Consider the following 19,935-nt stretch of genomic DNA (forward strand, 5'->3'; position numbering starts at 1 on the left):
TTTCAGGATTATTTTGATGTTTTTTTTTCCTGGATTTTCTGTTTGCAGTCACACATAATCACTTTAAGATGTTTTCTTGTTCATGTTTTTGTTTTTTGTTTGTTGCGGTTGCACCCGATTCAAGAGCCAAATGGCTCACAGGGCTATACCAAATAAATGAAACTATGAACTATGCACTAAGGCCGACAAGGAAGGCATCCAATGAGATGGTGTGGTCATTGTGAGTTTCAATTAATCGCTTACTCCCCTTCCCTCGCCTCTCCCCGATCTCACCGCTCCATCTCCGTTTGCGGGCGTCCTATCGAGCGTGTTCGCTCCTTTGGCTGCCAGTCTGCTGTTACTCTCGTATGTATGTGTGTGTATGTACGTTGGACTTCTTTCGCACCGTACGTAGCCAAGCGCGCTAATTGGGGTGCGGGGGAAGGACAACAAACTAAACACACATACAACTATTCTAGAGAAACGATTTTTCAATCTAAAGAAGCGACTTATCAATCTAAAGCAGCGAGTTTTCAATCTAAAGAAGCGAGTTATCAATCTCAAGAAGCGAGTTATCAATCTAAAGAAGCGAGTTTTCAATCTCAAGAAGCGAGTTATCAATTTAAAGAGACGAGTTATACATCTAAAGAAACGACTTATCAATCTAAAGAAACGAGTTTTCAATCTAATGAAACGAGTTTTCAATCTCAAGAAATGACCACCGCTGGCACGATCCCTTCGCGCCTGTCTTACCCTGCCCTCAATCCCGCTCTCAGGTTATTCTCGCCGACGTGATGTCTCGAACTTGTCTGTGTGTGTGTGCTCTCTCGTCCACGTGCTCCTACCTCTTCGTCTCTCTCACAGTGGCCGTTCCACGCATGCACCTCCTACTTGCTTTTTGTTCATCTTTTACTACCGTTGTCTTCGTCAATATCCACGTTCGATTTGAGTCGATTTTAATTCCATATTTCGTTTGATATTTCACGGTCCTAGGTATTGCCTGTGGTGTTATTGGTAGCGTTCTGACTGTTTCCTGATTGCCTCGTTGGAGACCAATGCAGCAGGGTTCCAATTCCAGTTACCACCACCGTTGCACGCACACACACACACAAAGATCCCTCGTATAGCCTCTAACAGACTGTTGGGGCAAGCGCGGTTAGCGAACACCTACGAAGGCCGGCACGGCACACGAGGGGGTGGGTGGCCAGCACCACACCCGGTCGCCTTTGTCTCCCTAGTGGCGATATTTACGCATCGCAGCAGGTGCTTACTTGAAACCGGTTCAGATAATCGTCGCTGGTGTCAGCCGTGAGCGGGAATCGAACTCGGGCCGCCGGGTTCGTGGCGCAGCGTAGCGCTAACCGCTCCACTATCGCTGCCCGCACGCATACACACACGCACACACACGTGCACAAACGCACGCGTCTCTCGTTCCATTCATAAACTCGCAATCTCCCGTCGGGCAACAGCGAATCATTAATAAAGGCCTGGGTGTAGGCCGAGAGGGCTCGGAATATTGGAACGCAAAGTCAACGCGACGATAATAAATATTTAAAAACTCGACCCTTTGTTGCGGTCGCGCGGAAGCTCCTGAAACGGGGCCGCGCATCATCATCCGCAACCACGCGCGTGATTTCACATTTGTCATGAAATGTTAATCGGTGTATGTATGCGTGTATGTATGCTGAACTTCTTTCGCACCGTACTTAGCTAACCGTTTTAATCGAAGGTGCGGAGGGGGGGGTGGGGGGGAGGACACTAAACTTAACGCAAAAAAGAAACGTTCTAAAGACAGCTTTCAATCGAGACTTAAGGAGTGCACAGCTCCAAATTGGCGTGCTCATAGACAACACGGAGGTTGTGGCCATGCGTGTGGCTTTGAAATTCAGCGCTTGTGGAGGCAGCGAGGGTCGGTGGATCGCACGAACGTTGTGAAAGATCCCTTCCCTTACCCTGGCTGGCCAGGAGAAGGTAGTTCGGCAGAGTGCAAGCCAAGTGTAGGCGTCAGCTGTTCCCTGTGTAGGGGACACAGCGTTGTCCCCTCGCCACATGTGGGGTTTCTCTCTCTCTCTCTTTCCAGGTGCTCCGGGGGTTTCCTCTCACCACGTATAGCCTGCGAACGCTCACCATACCGTTGGCTGAAAACATCGCAAAGTGAAATGAAAACCGAATCCATCAGGATCCACCTGAACAAAAAAAGTAATTGGACTCGGAGCGGCTCTCTTTGATAAATAAGTAAATATTCCGTATGAAGTCGGGATTAAGTAAATACATACCTTTTTTTATTCTCCGCATGAAACACTATTGTCGTCTTTCACTCCATTCGCTTTCCAGACCAATATTCACCACCAGCAGCAGCACCGCCAGCCATGCGTTATCCACTGCTGGATGAAAGCCTCTCCCAGTGCCATCGCCATGCCTCAACGGTTTTCGCCATTCCGCGATCCACCTCGCTCCGACGCAGCAGCCCCGTCTCGCCGCTCCATCTCCCCGGCGGGCGCCCTCAATGTGGCTGCCATTGTACGGTGCGTAAGAAGTTTCGACATACGCACCGACGTACATACAACCCGGCACCAGTCTCAACCGTGGGCCATCGTTTTCCAACAGCATTTGTCTTAAGCAAGCGAACACCGGGCACGGGTTTCGCATTGCACTCACGATGCTTAACTCATGGCATGTGCAGGGCGGTTCCGCAGTGGTCCCTACGTTAAGCGACAAGTCCCACAAACCCTCAGTTTGATACCTGGCTAGTCGGGCTCGCGGTTAACATCAGTGGCGAGTGATGTCGTAACCGGCCCCACTCGGGTTGTTCCACCTTTCTTCTTCAGCAGAACCAACCCGGGACATTAACTGTGTCGATCTTGATTTGAAGCTTTCGTCACGTGGGTAGAAATACAATAAAATAAAACCACCTGATGAGGATTGCACTTGTGTTGCGATCGAAACGTCGTGATTTATTTTATTTTAGTTCTACCTACGTGACTTTACCGAGAGAACCAAAGGGTATAAACTGTGTAGTTTTCTGCAATAAAGTTTAATACAGGGCCGGTACCATATCTCTGTACAAATCAATTCCTGCCACCTGAGCATAGAAGTCAATAACCTGGACTGGTTCTAACCGGGAACAGGTGGTGGCAACCCTAGGTCCTGCCCCCCCCCCCCCTGGGGCCGTCCATAAATGACGTCACGCACCTAGGGTCAGACATTTGTGACGATGTGTGACGAGGGGGAGAAATGTGACGTCACATAAAAATGCGCAACTTTAAATAAATATAGACAACACGTTCTACTGAATTAAATAGACTTTTTAATAAATGTTTTCTCCTACAACATTAGAGTGCAGCGCCACATTAAATACGCACTACAATGACAATAGTTTTATTTTGGGGGGGGGGCAGAGCTTTGTGACGTCATATTTGAGGGGGTGTCTGACTTTTCGTGACGCCGCGTGACGTGGGGGGGGGGGTCAAAAATCGTCCAAAATCGCGTGACGTCATTTATGGACGCCCCCCCCCCCCACTTCCTAGCCCACCGCCCCCCACAATCTATTAAACAGACTTGACTGGTGATGGGAGCCAGAAAGTCGACACCAGTCCACAGTTTGCTTACTTAAACAAATGCTGCCGCTTAACATACGTGTGGAAGGCATGGAGGCCAATAGACTAAACAGACACGCTACGTTTCATCTGTACGTGGAGTTTAAATAACGACCATAAATTGTTTAATGTCGTGCATTTCACAGGATGATCTACGGCGCTGCTAATATAATAACATACTCAAATCATGATAATAATAATAATATCAACCAACACCTTATTTGCCATCGGCCTGGTTTCTCCAAGACCTCGAGTTGACGGGCAACGCAAACCGGTTAAATCGGCGGCGTTTCCATGACCTTCCCAAGTGGTTTGAATTATCGGGTGCGAGTGTGGGAGGGCCTAGCCCACATTCCGGCTTGGGGCGGTGTTCTTAATTGCAAGGCCCCCGCCGGCCACTGACGGCTCCTGGTGGCCTTTAGTGCGGCCCCTGGACGTGCGGGCCCCCAACAAGACACAAAGAGTAAAAACACCACCCCATCATCGTCGTCGTGCAGCTGTCAACCCGCCAATGGTTTCAAATGTGTGGCGGGCCCTCACTCACACACTGATGATGCCTTATGGGCGAAAGTGCCCGCACCCACCGCCCCCACCTCTGAAAATGGGTGGAGAACACTGGCCTAGGCCGAGCAAAGCAATGGTCCAGGAGAATGTGGACTCCTGCCCGAATTGGCTGTCAAATCGCGAGGTGTCTCTAAAGCGATGGAGAACGAAAAAAAACACGTGGCGTAGTGGGCAGGGAGACTGGTCGAGTGTGCGCACGATCGCGATGTGAGTCGGGTGGCCACCGCTTCCGCTGTTGATCACGCCTCGCAACATTACTCTCAGTCGGCCTCGGTCTACGATCGAAACCGTGCAGTATCCTGGAGTAAAGTTCAGCAACAGCAACAACAACAAAAACAAAACAGTCCCAGAACTCGGCACAAATCAATTGCTGCCACCCGAACACAGACGCCGATTTTCGGACTGGTCCGGGTCAAATGTGGACAGGTTGGCAACGCTAGTTGCGTGCTTCGCAGAAGCAGGTAATCATAGGGGAAGGAAGCATAGAAGGCGAAAAGGTCCAACACATTGAATTGGAGATTGTGTGAGCAGTGTTTTCAGTTGACGGTGGAGTCGAGTGTTTGATATGATCGCGGAGTTCGGGCGAACGGAGATGTGAGACAGCTGATAAATCAATCATCAACATCCTCATCATCATCAGCCACTGCTGGATGAATGCCTCCCCAAGTTGCCGCCAGATTTCACTATCATGTAACGTAATAATCCACGGAGCGCGGGAACAGCTGATTTAATCACTCCATCTCCTCGGCTCACCTCCGGTTGGCTATGAAAGAAGTCCACCGTACGTACGAGCTGTGCGGCACGTTCCATTCCTTGGCTGCCGCTCCCTTATTAGTCTTGACCATCGGTCATCGTCGCTTCTAGACGTGCCGCGTCCTGCCCAAGCCCAGGCTGATCTGTTCCTAACAGTTTGGATTATGTCATGAACCTGCGTATTATTATTATTATTACTACGGCCACAACACCAACACCAGAGGCGATAACAGTAACATCAAAATTATTTTCTCTGATTTTTTGGAGGGGGCCCCAAAGAGAATGCCAAAGCATTTGCGTGTTCTCATCCCGCCTGTAGCCACATTGGCAAAATAACTCGGCAAGGGCTTTGACGGATCACCTTGCGAGAGGCCTCCGCTATCAATTAACATTCCTCTCGCTCCGAGTCGGCGGGCCCACCCAGCCAGGGCTTTCAAACGCCGCGCCTCTGAAGCGGCCGCTTGTTCTGCTCGCTGACATGGAAACATTCCTGTGCCGCCCGTAGGAATGTCACAGTCAGATCAGTGCACTGGAGAACACTGTTTACTCGATCATTATTTTAACTTTACTTTCTGTGTGTGTGGGTGTTGGTGGGGGGGGGGTCGGTTTGGATAGTGGTGCGCCAGGATATTTTTTTTAAAAAAATATTCTCGTTCCGAGCATCTGCATTCAATCACTCCCCGATTGAAAGCGTGGCTACTCTGCGTTTTGGTTCGGAGCTATAAAAAGAACTGGAATGAGCTCGTAAAAGACACTTTCCACACCAAATTGGGTAAAGTCTTTTGATGTTTTCTGAATTCCTCCCCTGGCCGTGCCGTGCCATGCCTGGCTCCCGCTTAGCACTTCGAGTGCGGTGCCCAGCCACTACCAAACCGGGCTCTGGCAAGGCTCTCTCAGGCCCCGCGCCTTTTGGGTTCAATAAACGATTTATTTCGTAAGATGTTGTTATCGGTCCTCCTTTGCCAACATTTTTGCCATTTAAAAAAAAAACAGGCCAGTGTGTTAAAAAAAATTGCTATACTCGAAGTCTGCGAGGGGGGGGGGGGGGTGGAAAGAAGGTACAGAAATGCTTTCACGATGTTGGCTTGCCTCCCACGGTAGAATCAATATCGGGGCGCTGCCAGTGGCTGCTGTGAACGTTATATAGGGCAGTGGGGCATTAAGCAGAAAGGAATACTATTGAATATTTATTTTGCATCCAATTTGTTTGATACATTTTTTATTGTTTCCCCCACCAAATTTCGTTTCAAGTGTGCCATCTGCGTCACGCCTCGAGACAAAGTGTCCGTTTTGTGACGCGTGCAGTTAGTCAACGGCACGGCGCTCAATGTGCAGTGCTGGAGAACGGCCCGTGGAATGAGATATCGCAGAACTACTTCTCAAATCCCCCAGCAAGTGACTTCTCAAATCGGAAAAACGAGGCGTTTCGACAGAAATGCGTGTTGCATAGCAATAAAAAAAACTGTTTGACACGTAAGCTTTCGCGACCAAAAGCCTTTATTATGAATATAAAAAAAAACCTGTAAATATATAAAGCTCTGAGAAGCTGGAATATATCCACAGTGAGTGAACAAAAAAATATTATGTTTGTGTAGTCATTGGTGACCAGGCTGTGACCGCAAAACTAGCCACACTCGAGAACCGAGTTTAATCGTGGAAATGTCCGTATATTTTTGTTTCACGTGATCTCGTTAAAACTAAAAAAAATTATTGCTAATTGTTTACCCAGGGTCCCGGGAGAGCATCACAGAGTCTCAACACTCAATTATAGGAGGCCACTGCATTTGGTTACAACTTAGCCATTCCACAGCATTGTGATTTGGGCCGAAGTGATAACAGCCAGACCTCTGGCACTTTGACAAATTGCTCTTTTGCATTTCATGCACATTCATCAAAGGCCGTCAATGCCCTGTGCGGAGTCAACTGTCAGCAAGCGATTTTTCTTAGCTTCCTCGGCCGCTGCTAATTTGATTCACGGCAGATAGCTCTTTTTCCTAATATCCCTGAGCCGATGTTAGTGGACACGTGAATTTCGGCCACTCGGATTCTTTCACTCTGCCAAACCCCATTTTTACCCCCCCCCCACCTCACTACCCCCACCCTACCCAGATGCCAGTGTGCCGTAGCATTGGTTGGCATGGACTCTGATGCAAGGAATGGAAAAGGAATGCGATTTAATGTTGGCCGATGAGCTTAAGTGATATCTCCAAGGAGAGAGTTGTACAACAAGGGTGGCGTTGTGTTGAAGTCGCTAGATCATTGCTTCATATGGCGCAGTAAAGATCCCGTACCCTGACGCCTGTTGCATATTTGAAGTTTGCGTGTCTCTCTCCTCGTGGTCGCGTGGATTTTTCTCCAGGTCCTCCGGTTTTTCCCTCCACATTTAGAATCAACATAGCGTGGTTGGCATGTGCCCTGGTGCAAGGAATTATCCAGAGCTCCCCCACCCATGTCCAATTTCCCCACATCCCCTCCCAATCTTAATAGCCGGGTGTCTGGTCCCATCCGACCCGTGGGCCCTGGTGCAGTTGCACCGCCTGCGCACTCGATAGCTGCGCCATCGTCAGAGATGTCAAAGGAGTTCAAACAAGGCTCGGTGGAGTCGGAGCCTTGAGCCGGGACCGGCGAGAACCGGGATTTGAATCCGTGCTGCTTGTTCCGATCACCTGTTGGCAGCATGTACCGTTCGTTTATATCAGAAAGGGTTTTATTCGCCATGAAAGTTCGCACAGACAAGGAATTTACTTTGGCAGGAAGGTGCATACATTCAACATATAGGAATCTTAAATCTTAAATAAGTGGTATACAAGTCTAACTATACTAAAGGTACACAGTCTAACTAACACTAAGGGGCTCAAGTATGTAAAATTTTAAATAAATATTGAATATAAAGTAGCTATAAGATACAATCTAAAAATACAAAAAATACAAATAAGGTAACAGTATAAATATGGCAAGGTGTCATTTTGTAGATAAAATGTTAAAGTCAGTGTAAGCCCCTTGGCCTTGTTGAAGAGGCCAGCAGCGGCTGGGAAGAAACTGTTTTTGTGGCGTGAGGTGTTGGTCCTGATGGACCGCAGCCTTCTGCCGGAGGGGAGTAGCTGGAACAGAGAGCAGACGTGGTTCTGCCGACCCGTTAGAAACTATGGGAAGGCACAGAACGCTCACACGCCAACGCACGCACACGCAGTGCGAACCGAGGCTTTGCCCATTAGTCTACGACGACGACGACAGCAACAACAACATCTTTCACCCGGCCTCATCTTGCCCGGAGCGGGGCGCCATGGGCGAGCAGACGCAGGCGGTGCACGGGAGCCATCGCGTGAATTCTTCCCGCAGCGTGCACGCTCACGGGAATCGCCTGCGACCCCGTAGGCCTGGAACGCGCCCTGTCTCATCAGGCGTCGGGAAGCTCACTCAGCCGTTGAGCCTGGAGGGTTATCGGATGGGTGGCCCACCCGTGCGTACAATCGGGTTTTGTTGGGCTGCAATGTGAGCAGCTTAGAGCAATGCGGACGACTACACAGTACGTCCTCGTACCTACGGACAGCTCCCACCTCGTACCTACCAACAGATCCCAGCCTCGTACCTACGGACAGCTCCCACCTCGTCCCTACCAACAGCTCCCACCTCGTACCTACGGACAGCTCCCACCTCGGACCTACGGACAGCTCCCACCTCGCCCCTACCAACAGCTCCCACCTCGTACCTACGGACAGCTCCCACCTCGTACCTACGAACAGATCCCAGCCTCGTGCCTACGAACAGCTCCCACCTCGTACCTACCAACAGATCCCAGCCTCGTACCTACGAACAGCTCCCAGCCTCGTACCTACGAACAGCTCCCAACCTCGTACCTACGAACAGCTCCCAGCCTCGTACCTACGAACAGCTCCCAACCTCGTAACTACGAACAGCTCCCAACCTCGTACCTACAAACAGCTCCCAACCTCGTAACTACGAACAGCTCCCAACCTCGTAGCTTCGAGCCGGGAAATGTTTGCTCCGAGACTGCCCGGCGTAAAGGACAACGTTTAAGAAAAAAAGAAAAAAAACACAATCGATTCATCATTTTGTTGCAACAGCGGGCGGTCACGGGGCCGCTTGTTTGGAAAAGGTTCGCGGTTCGATTTCCAGCGGCCACCCTGATTAATACGGCCGGTGTTTTAACCGCAAAATTACGCGCCGTCTGATTAGCAGTGGATGCTACAGATCCAGTGACGCAATTCGCAATGAATCATGCGCCACGGATGTGCCGGCGTCATGTGGTCCAAATAAACAAAAATTGACAACGTTTTTCCCTACAAAATTACTCGTGAAAGAGGCATGAGATCGGGTGAGGTTTGTAAGCGAGCTGAGTAAGCGAGCTGAGCAACCGTAACGTTAAATCGTCAAGGGTGTGGATGGAACGGTACACACGAGACAAGAGGCTGCATGTCCAGGCCAATGGCGCAGGCGGCGGAGGAGGAGGAGGAGGAGAAGCGATGAGTTGTTCTGGCAGCAGCGTGGGGAGGTTGAGACGCACGGTCAGGACTCGGGTCCGGGTTGGGGTTCGTGTACTCACGAATGAGCCATCGCCCCTCCCTGTGTGTTCACGTCGCCACTCTGCGGCTTAATTGTGTTTGTTTTTTCAGAGTGGAACCTCCCCCCCCCCCCCCTTCACGCTCCCCCACCAGCTCTTGCTTCCCATTGACTGTTCGTCAACGGCTCCCATCAGCCCCGTGGGTGTGCGGTGTGGAGTGGTTACGGACCCGGCGATCCGAGTTCGATTCCCTCTCGCGGTTACCAACGCCAGTGGCGATTGTCGGAATCGGTCCTGGGCCACCCCTAGGTCCGCTAGGCCGCAAATGAGTACCTGGCGCGGTGTGTAAACATCGCCACTGGGGAGACAAAGGCGGCGGGGCGTGGTGCTGGCCACCCACCCTCTCGTGTGCTGTGCCGGTCTTCATAGGTGCTCGCTGACAGAACTTGCCCCAACAGTCTGTTCAAGGCTATACGGAGGGGTTTTGTCTTTGTATCAGCAAAATTGTGATCCAAATCGGATCACAAAATCATGACAATGCATTGTATATATGTATGTTGAACTTCTTTCGCACTGTACGTAGCCAACCGTGCTAATTCCAGGTTGGGGAGAAGGAGCACAAACTAAACACAAAAAGCAGCTCTAAAGAAATTAGTTTTCAATCTATATTATTTAAAAGTGCCATAGCTCCAGTGGCTTCCGAATATCGGAAGCGAGAGCGTTCCAGACGGCCGCAGAAGCGCATCTGAAAGCGCGCAATGCGGTGACCACCGTCTTTGTTCGATGGCCAGCAGCCAAAAAAAGAATCGTAGTGTGACTTGAGACGCAGTAACGCAAACGACAGAACACGTAGCCAACTCGAGCCCGGAGCGACGCTGCATAGGAATCCTCGAGTTGTCGATGTGTGGGCTCACGAACCGTACATTGGCGGGAGTAACTGATGAACTGGCCAGATGTTTGGGAAAACAAAACATCCGAGTCAGATTTGGCACGGTACATAAAATACAGATATTAATATCTGGTTCAAAAGATGTACGACCGAAGCTTTCAACAGAAGGTGTGTACAGGATTAACTGCACGCGTGTAAAATGTTATGTTGGGCAAACAGGACGAATGATCAGCACGAGACTAAAAGAACAGCAGATCAATATTAAATATTCCCAAATACAACTGTCAGCAGTAGCAGAAGACGCGTGCCAACAAGGACACTCAATTGATTTTTTTATAATGTTGAAGTTCTGTGCAAAACTAGCTACCACTGGCCAAGACTAATTTGAGAATCTATCGAAATTGAAAGAAATAAAAAAATAATTTAACCGTTCGGATAGCTACCGCCTTAGTGCTGCATGGAAGCGAATCATCAAATAATACGTTATTTAAATGCATGCCTATAAAGGGCACCATACATCAATCGGGATAACCCCCCAACCCACATTGCGCAAGGGTGCAGAAGCGTGGTCACCACATCTACGCCTCCTCTATATAAGGAACGAAACAGGTGGACTTCTCCACAAATCTGGCTGTCGCCTGATGAAGCTAGTTGTAATTACTGGCGAAACGTCGAACTCAGATTGTAAATGTTATCGCTTGGCTCTCCAACACACCGGTGTGCTGTACTAGTATACTACACTATACACTACACTATACACCTATACACTACACTATACACTACACTACTTTACACTAGACTACTATACACTATACACTACACTATACACTACACTATACACTAGTGCTGTACTAGTGACGAATTGGCCACGTTCCGTTTACGTGACAACCCTTACTAGTTGGCTGTGTCGGGTGGTGACGGGTTTGACCGACACGTTTATATATTTATACGATCTAACCCAGAAAAAAACCTCATATGGCTCAATATTCACGTTCAAGAGTTTCACAAAGAATATAGCCATGCTCCAGAGAGAGAGAGAGAGAGGGAGGTGGGGGGAATAATCAGATTGAATCGTGAACGGAGCTCATTGCAACGGTCCTTACTTTGTGTTCACAAAAAATATATATTTGAACAACAACGCAGCGTAACCCAATTCCGTCCACGCGATGTTCTGCGCCACTCGACCTCTCCGACCCTGACAGTCTCGTGGGTAAATGCTCCCTCTCGCTTGCGGGATACTAATTGGGCCCCGGTGAAGGGCTAGGGTGTCAATCCACGGCTAGGTTCATAACGAGGGACAGTGTGGGGGAGGAGGAGGAGGAGATAAGGCTTTGGGCTTAATAGCTAGGCTCAAAAGCTTGCTTAGCTTCCGAGATCCGACAAGATTAGTAACACTCGTGGGTGATTTGACCGAATGTAAATCACCTACAGTAAAGCCACTACACTACTTAAAAATAAACTAAACTCAAAACGAAACTATTATTTTTTTTCGATTTAAAGCTTTCGTGACTGCAAGGATTCATCTTCTTTGGTTATTTCGGTAAAGTCACGTAGAATGAGAATAAAATAATAAAATAAAATAAGACAATAAAATTATCACGACGTTTCGGCCACAACACAAGTAGCCTTCTTCAGGTGAAGGAACAGAACTGTCGGGACGACAGAGCTTCAATGAACGCTGCTAATATTCGTAGCGTCTTTTAAGCTGGTTGAGAGAAGTGAGGCACCTTCACAAAGGGTTTTACATATCAAACAGAAGATTTTAGCATTGAAATAGTTGAGGGATTAGCTTGTGACTGGTCACAGAAATAGCTATGTTAAAGTCAAAGCCTACACATCCACAGAGGCACCTAGTACATGGACGCCAAAGGGGCTGCAACAACTCAACTATCATACAGTAGACCGATGTGAAAAAACCTAAGTCTAAATTACATCAATATAATAAATGCACTCAATATATTCTTCAATAAGCTGAGCTATTCTCCTGTTTGATACGTAAACCCCTTTGTCAAGGTGCCTCACTTCTCTCAACCAGCTTAAAAGACGCTACGAATCTTAGCAGCGTTCATTGAAGCTCTGTCGTCCCGACAGTTCTGTTCCTTCACCTGAAGAAGGCGACTTGTGTCGTGGCCGAAACGTCGTGAGAATTGTATTGTCTTATTTTATTTTATTATTTTATTATTATTTTTTTGTTTTACCAGGTTAAGGGCCCGGTGAGCTATGTAGCTCTTCTTCAGAAGCGACCTGGTCACAAATAATTGCTCGACGACGTGGCTTATCACGTGAAAATATATATCAGCCAAATACTCTAAACGCATGCTTTAAAATGTGTCGGGAAAAAAAATCGGAGGAACCGCAAACTCCAACTATACAGCAGGCGTCAGGGTCGCGATCGAACCCACGATCTCCTGCACACCAAGCGAGATAGTTAACATCTCGCCACCGACAAAATATTTTAATCTCGTAGCTACACACGGAGGTCGTGAGTCCTGAGCTGCCCCACGTGACTGCGCGGCTTTTCTCGGGGATATTGTGGCTGTGCGTTTATGGCAGCAGCTTCGTGACTTTTCAGAATCGTGACAACTTCGCCGAGATTGTGCAAGTGGTGATGGATTGTAGCATCATCACATTTGTGATGTACAACCGACGCAAACGTACTCCAATTCCACCCATACTCTCGGCTGCTCCGCTCGACCTGTGACACCCGCAGTCTGACAGAAAAGCGGTCTCTTTATTTCGTCTTCTTCTGGATTCTGGGTAATAATTGGGTCTTGGTGAAGCATTGGAGGAGGAACAAACAGGGTCTCGGTCCAGGGCTTGGCTCATAATGGCAAATAGTAAGGAGGCATATGAGGCCGCGTTGCTTTTTGTGGCCTCGTAAATGGGTTTGGGTTTTTTTTTTGGGAAGTCGCAACACTCGTGGCTTGCCGATGTGGACACACTTCCGGCTGCAGCGCAGCGCCTTGTCACCGTGCCGATTGGGGGTGCAACAGCGTCTTGTGGGGGTCTCCTCGTGCGCTCGCGATTCACGCGATTCATCAACACGGCAGATGTCAGAATCGTCAGAGTCAGAATATTTATTTAGACTGGAGGGAGACATCCGATGAGCTATGAAGCGCTTTTTCCACAGACGTCCAGTATGGGGCGGGTCAGCAAGTTACAACAACAACAACAAAACGATCGGCGTGCAAAATAGAGAAAATGGTAAGCGAGTCGCTGAATAGAAATACAACATTAATAAATTAATAAACATAATAGTTCGAGATCACACCAAGAAAACACCGCACAGCAGTAATCCCTCAATAAAATGGCACATTAACATTGAATTGTCCATGCTACACAGGTGATGATCAAAGTTACCAATCACGTTTACAAATGTGACTGCTTTATCCAGCACTGATTTTCTGCTTCAGGTTATTGTTTTTGTCAATATGCTGTCTAACATTCCACGGGACATCGTCGGTGAGTCTGCGGATGGACTAATAAGCTACATTCTGCATGGACATCACGTCGGATATCATGTCGAGCAACACGTGAAGAGATAAGCGCAGCGTTATTGCTGGGCGGTGGTGGCTTACGCACGTGATCTCTCATCCAGTACTGTGGAGGCAGCGGGGAGTTGGTGGATCACGGCCGTGTTGCGAAACTCAATTCACGTGGGCGTCGAGGCGAACATACCCTGGCTCGATCAGGCGAAGGTGGCACAGGAAATCGTGGGCTGATATGGCCTTTTTTATTTTATTTTATACCTACGTGACTTTACCGAAAGAACCAAAGAGTATGGATCATTGCAGTCACGAAAACTTCAGATCTAGATTGATATCGCCTTATCCTTGTGTATGGGATAGAGTGTTCCCCCCTCGCACACGTGAGTTTGCTCTGTGCACTCCGGTTTCCTCCCGCGTGCAAAATACTCGTTAGCCAATAGACACCTTTAATATAAAGAGGACTCCAAAGCTTGGAGGGGGGTGTAGGGGAGGGCGTGGAATTTGATCCCAGCTCACCACCTGATCCTCGCCTTCCCCACTTGTCTGTGGTTCTTCGCGTCCTCGGGAGTGGTTGTCTGTCTTCGAGAGCGAGCGAAATACTTGCGTGCATCGGCGCCTGTACAAGCTGGAATTGTCGTTGTAATTAGACAGATGGAGGCCTTAGGACGGGAGAACAGTGCGAGGGGGTACAAGAGAGTTCACTTCAAGACGAACAAGAACATTTCCACCCACCCCCCCCCCCAAAAAAAAAAAAAACACGACAAAAACAGTCGAACAGTCAGGCGGCGTTCCGTGGCCCCCCGAGTCAGGCGGCGTTCGTGACTGTGGCAGCGAAAGTGAGGACGCTGGGGGTGGGATGGCAAATGTCACAGGCGTCGGCAGGAGAGCGGGGGGGGGGAGATTACAATGCGTGGATTCATAAAGCATCTCGATGCAGTGGACAAAACAGGGAACCAAACGGCGGGACGTGTTGCCTCCATGGAAAATAGCGTAGGAGTATTCATGAAATGAAAATAATTAATAATCGGGTCATCATTTATTCATTTTGTGTATGGTGCTGGTGGGTTCACCCTTCCCCCACTCCGTGTTGGTCGTGGGGGTTTTGCTTCACCATACTTCACCGTACCGCTCACATGTGGTGTTGATCAATGGATGTGAGCCCAGGGTTCGTTTCAGATCAGTGACGTGCGGTGAGGTCAATGGCTGGGGAGGCACTGGCTAGTGTCAGAGCCAGATTCACACACTTAGGGGGGCGTGGCATCACGGAAGGGGGCGTGGCCTCACGGAGTGAGACGTGTCTAACACGCCCTCCTCAGTGAGGCGGATGTGATAGCTGCCTCCCCTGGTGCTTTTTCATTGCAGTTTCATTACGAGACCAGCGAGCCTAAATATGTTTATACACATACGTGAAATAAGTTACCTGGAGTATGGAAGGCGAGGACATGAAATGAAGGGGTCTACAAACATTACATTGGTGACATACTGAGATAGTAACAGGCACGCGCTTATTGCCCGCGCTCCATCCAGTTTCTGAGGGGTTGCGCAATCAGAGGGGAGGCTGAGCTCGTCGCGTATTGGCAGCGAAACTCCACAAATTTGGCGATTTTGACTAGAAAAAATGATTGGAATCATATAGAAATGACATTTATAACACAGATCAGTGGAGAAATCTTAATATTTATTTTATTACTTACTTTTCGTAACAGCTATTTTCATTGGAGTATGACAGGTGAGGCTCTGCCTCCCCTGCTTCCCCTGACCGCACATCCCTGTTTCAGATAGCACTCGCCAACGATATCGACCGTGGCTGGGGAAATCCACGTCGGACCATTGGCCTCGTAGTGCAGTGCGGTAACCACTAACAAAACAAAATCATAATTATTCGTTTAATATTTGCATCGTGGTTCATGGAAATTGCATCTCACAATTGCTGAGACGTCACAGTCGGTGATCCGGCGTCAACAATTGCTCTGCAGTTCTCTATCCATTAAGATGTTTTCATGCCACGTAGTGAGTGTTTATACTGCATGCGGGAGGAAACCGGAGCATCTTGAGATCCCCCACGCATCCCATACAGAAGAGAGAGATGTTGATTATCAGTCCACACTTTGCTGTACTGCATGGCGTGTGAGGGTAATTACACTTCGATGCTCACTGGAAGGGAGTCCTCGCGATATTTTGCCATTTGTCCGATCCACCAACCCCTCGTTGCCTCCGCAGTGCTGGATTATTGGCCACGTGCAAAGCCACCACCGCCCGGCCAGGATTAATACAATCAAACCTCGGCGAGCCACCGCTCCAGCCCCCCGTGTACGTATGTTGAACTTCTTTCGCGCCGTACGTGGTCAACAGTGATAATCGAAGGTGCGGGGAAGGACAATCAACTGAACACAGAAAGCAGTTCTAAAGTACTCAAATTGTAAGTGTTGTGGCTTGGCTCTCCAACACACCGGTCTGCTGTACTAGTAACCAATTGGCCACGTTCTGTTTACGTGACATACCTTACTAATTGGCTGTGTCGGGTGGTGGCGGGTTTAACGACACATTTATATATTTACGCGATCCAACAACAACAACAACAAAAACCTGTATTATGGAGTTCAAAGAAATTCGTATTAAATCTAGACGATTTAAAAGTGCATAGCTCCAGCGGCATCCTAATATCGGAAGGAAGAACGTTCCAGACGGCCGCTGAAGCGCGTATAAAAGCACGCGATGCGGTGGCCGCCACCGTCTTTGTTCGATGGTCAGCAGCCAAAAGCCGCTGCCGCGAGGATGGCCGGAGTTTGCCTGATGCTTTATGCTCCTCGCAGTGACATGGAAGCAGCTGATCTGTATTAAGATTGGAACAATACATAAGCGGACATTAGTGTCCCCTCTCCCATAGTTCTCTCCACGTAAACAAAAAACATATATATATCGGTTTTCAGGTTTTTTTTACACATCCCATTCATCAAAGATAAAAATGTTGAGAATAGTCCACCGTTGACAGAATAATAACGCAGGCCGCAAAACCACATTTCAACCAACAGGCGAAAACGTGTGAAGAGCGACGCAGCATTATGCAAAAAACCATCAGCAGTTCCACAGGGTAACACAATGCCTTTCTTGTTCAGGAAGTGCTCATGGGTTTTTGCATAATGCGCAGAGGCCGTGTGCTGTTTTTTACACGATATGTGTGTGTGTGTTGCGTGATTCACATCCCATTGATCACACTACCTTCTGGAAGCACATTTTTTTTTGCTTTCGCAAGGAAACTCTCTAGAGCAAAGTGTCAACATTCAGTGCCTCGTCAGCAGAGTCACGCTTTGCTATGAATCGACGCTCGTGAACGCGTTAGGAAAGACACCGCGTTCGCCAGCATGGGGTTGAACGGGTGGCTATTTCTGTCAGTTCACGAGCATCGATTTAAGAAAAGCTGACTCCTTCTGCCGATGAGACCAAATACAGTTGTGTATCTCGAAACCGGTCCATAGTTTTTTTGCTTGCGTCAAACCAACTTGCTGCTGAAATTAACACATTTCCAGAAAGCCACGTGGCTGATATGATGCGTCAAAAGAAGACTGGTATATATTGTTTTTTATTTTTTTACGTGGAAGGACAGATATATGTGTGTGTGAACAGGAGACGTTATTTATTGTTGTCTGATTTACGCTGTTACTTTGCGTTCTCCCCAAGCGACGGGTGGTAGTTGTGTTGTCAGAAGAATAGCCCGAGCTGCTCAAAGCGAGGCCGTGGTAAAAAAAAAAACATTGGCGGTGGAGTGAGAGGGGGTGGTGGATGGAGGGCACCGGGGGGACGCGACGGGTGGGACACGCGGGCGCTCGGCTGCATTTAGAGATGAGAGCGGTAATTGCGAGGCTATCAAACGGGCGCCGTCAATTACCGAGGAAGCAGCTTCCGGCATAGAGGAGCGCGCGCGCATGTGTGCGTGTGCGTGCTACAGCAGGTGTACACTCATTAATAACAATAATCATAATATTCTCTCCGCGTTATCATACACACTGCCCCCGTGTATGTTATAGGTCAGGTCCGGGGTGTGTTTGCGGTGACTAATGCAGCGGTGGTTGCAGTGGTCATAGCGCTGCACTACGAACCCAGTGAACAGAGTTCGATTCCCGTTCGCGGCCAACACATCGTTGATGAAATATATGAAGCGGTCCTGAGCCTTCTCTAGGTCGACTCAGCCTCAAATGAGTACCTGGTGCGGTGCGTAAACAGGATCACTGGGGAGACGAAGGCGGCCAGGAGTGGTACTGGCTACCAACCACTTCCGTGGTCTTAACTGGACGATGGCTTTACCCTATTAGTCCGGCTAGCCGATGTTTTACTGTTAATTCTAAATGGGGATTTTGTTTAATTTCATTTTGAATATTATTTGTATTCGAGTGCTCACCAATTGGTCTGTCTACAGTTCTTACCAATCCAAGAGCTAACAGCAACAATTGACAGCCATGGATGTACGTGCTATATATTGCTTACGATCGCTTACTATAATGCCTACTTTGATGCATGCTATAGCGCCTACGGTGATGCTTACGAACGCTTACTTTTTCTCGTGCTTTACTAATGTTTGCTACACTGCTTGCTGTAGATCCAACACATTCGCCCACCAAAAAACGATTAGTGTGAAGAAGGAACATTGCCCGAAACGTCGGCTGTATATGTTTTCCCCCCGATATGAGGCCACGCAGAGTGTCGTCATTGACGAATGTGCTGGTGTGACATCGCCCCAATGTGCAAGCCATCGGTGGTTTGTTACACCACAGGACCACGAGGTATTCTGACGGATTCGGGAGGCTGTCATCCAGCAGCGGATCGATCGTGGCCGACGACAATGACGATGAGCTAAAGAGCGTTTTTCTCGGCATATTATCCGACGTTTCAACTCCCCGTGCCTGGGAGCTCCTCCGGACGGTCGAGCGCTCAGTTGAATTCATCAAGCGTCAACCCCGGCACGAATGACAACGCGGGGTAAGAGCGGAAAACGCAGCTGGAGGGCTGCAGCGGCGTAACCCGCGAACACCTACGCAGCAACTCTACAGAGGCCCGTTCTGCGAGATTAATGAGCCTCCCTCTGGCCAGATGTTTCCTTTGGGTCTGTTGGCCCAATAGACCAAACAAAAGCCCCTGCAAGCAATCGAGTCAGTTGAGCATCCTTCGACCTCGTTACGGGATGCCATCATCGGTCAATGTCGACGACCTGGCTGCCCGGTTGTGCGGTATGGGTATGGGCAATAGGAAATTTGAGATATCAGTTTGATTGGTAAGTAAGGTTGAGTGTGGATTGGGCAGGACACGTCGCTGGATGGGATGACGTGCGGCCGCGCTGTCCTGAGTAATAATAATGGCCATCAGAATGTTTATTCATACTGGAGGAATCCGATGAGCTATAAAGCTCTTTATCACAGATGTACAGGAAGGGGCGGGTCAGAACGTTACACCAACAAACATTACAAACACAATATATGAGTGCCAAGTATAGGAAAGGTAAACAAATAACTTTTAAATATCCAAACAAATCGAAACATTTTTTTTCATCTCACCAGGCAAAACCCACTGAGCTATTAGCTTCTTTTTTTTTCAGAAGCGACCTGGCCACAAAAGAAAAGCTTATCACGTGGACATTTACAACATCCAACTGCTCTAAATAATCCAAGCGTCGAAAATGTAGCCGCGTGGCCGTGACGTGCCCTGCCCGAGCCCACGTGTTTTTAACCATCCGCGTGCTGATACAGTGAGGGAAAAGAGTATTTGATCCCCTGCTGATTTTGTACGTTTGCCCACTGACAAAGAAATGATCAGTCTATAATTTTAATGGTAGGTTTATTTGAACAGTGAGAGACAGAATAACAACAAAAAATCCAGAAAGACGCATGTCAATAATGTTATAAATTGATTATGCATTTTAATGAGGGAAATAAGTATTTTACCCCCTCTCAATCAGAAAGATTTCTGGCTCCAAGGTGTCTTTTATACAGCTAACAAGCTGAGATTAGGAACACACTCTTAAAGGGAGTGCTCCTAATCTCAGCTTGTTACCTGTATAAAAGGCACCTGTCCACAGAAGCAATCAATCAATCAGGTTCCAAACTCTCCACCATGGCCAAGACCAAAGAGCTCTCCAAGGATGTCAGGGACAGG

Source organism: Petromyzon marinus, chromosome 33 (genome assembly GCF_048934315.1).
Source record: "Petromyzon marinus isolate PM22_M1 ecotype Great Lakes invasive population chromosome 33, UKy_Petmar_22M1.pri1.0, whole genome shotgun sequence".
In the NCBI taxonomy this organism is placed as follows: Eukaryota; Metazoa; Chordata; class Hyperoartia; order Petromyzontiformes; family Petromyzontidae; genus Petromyzon; species Petromyzon marinus.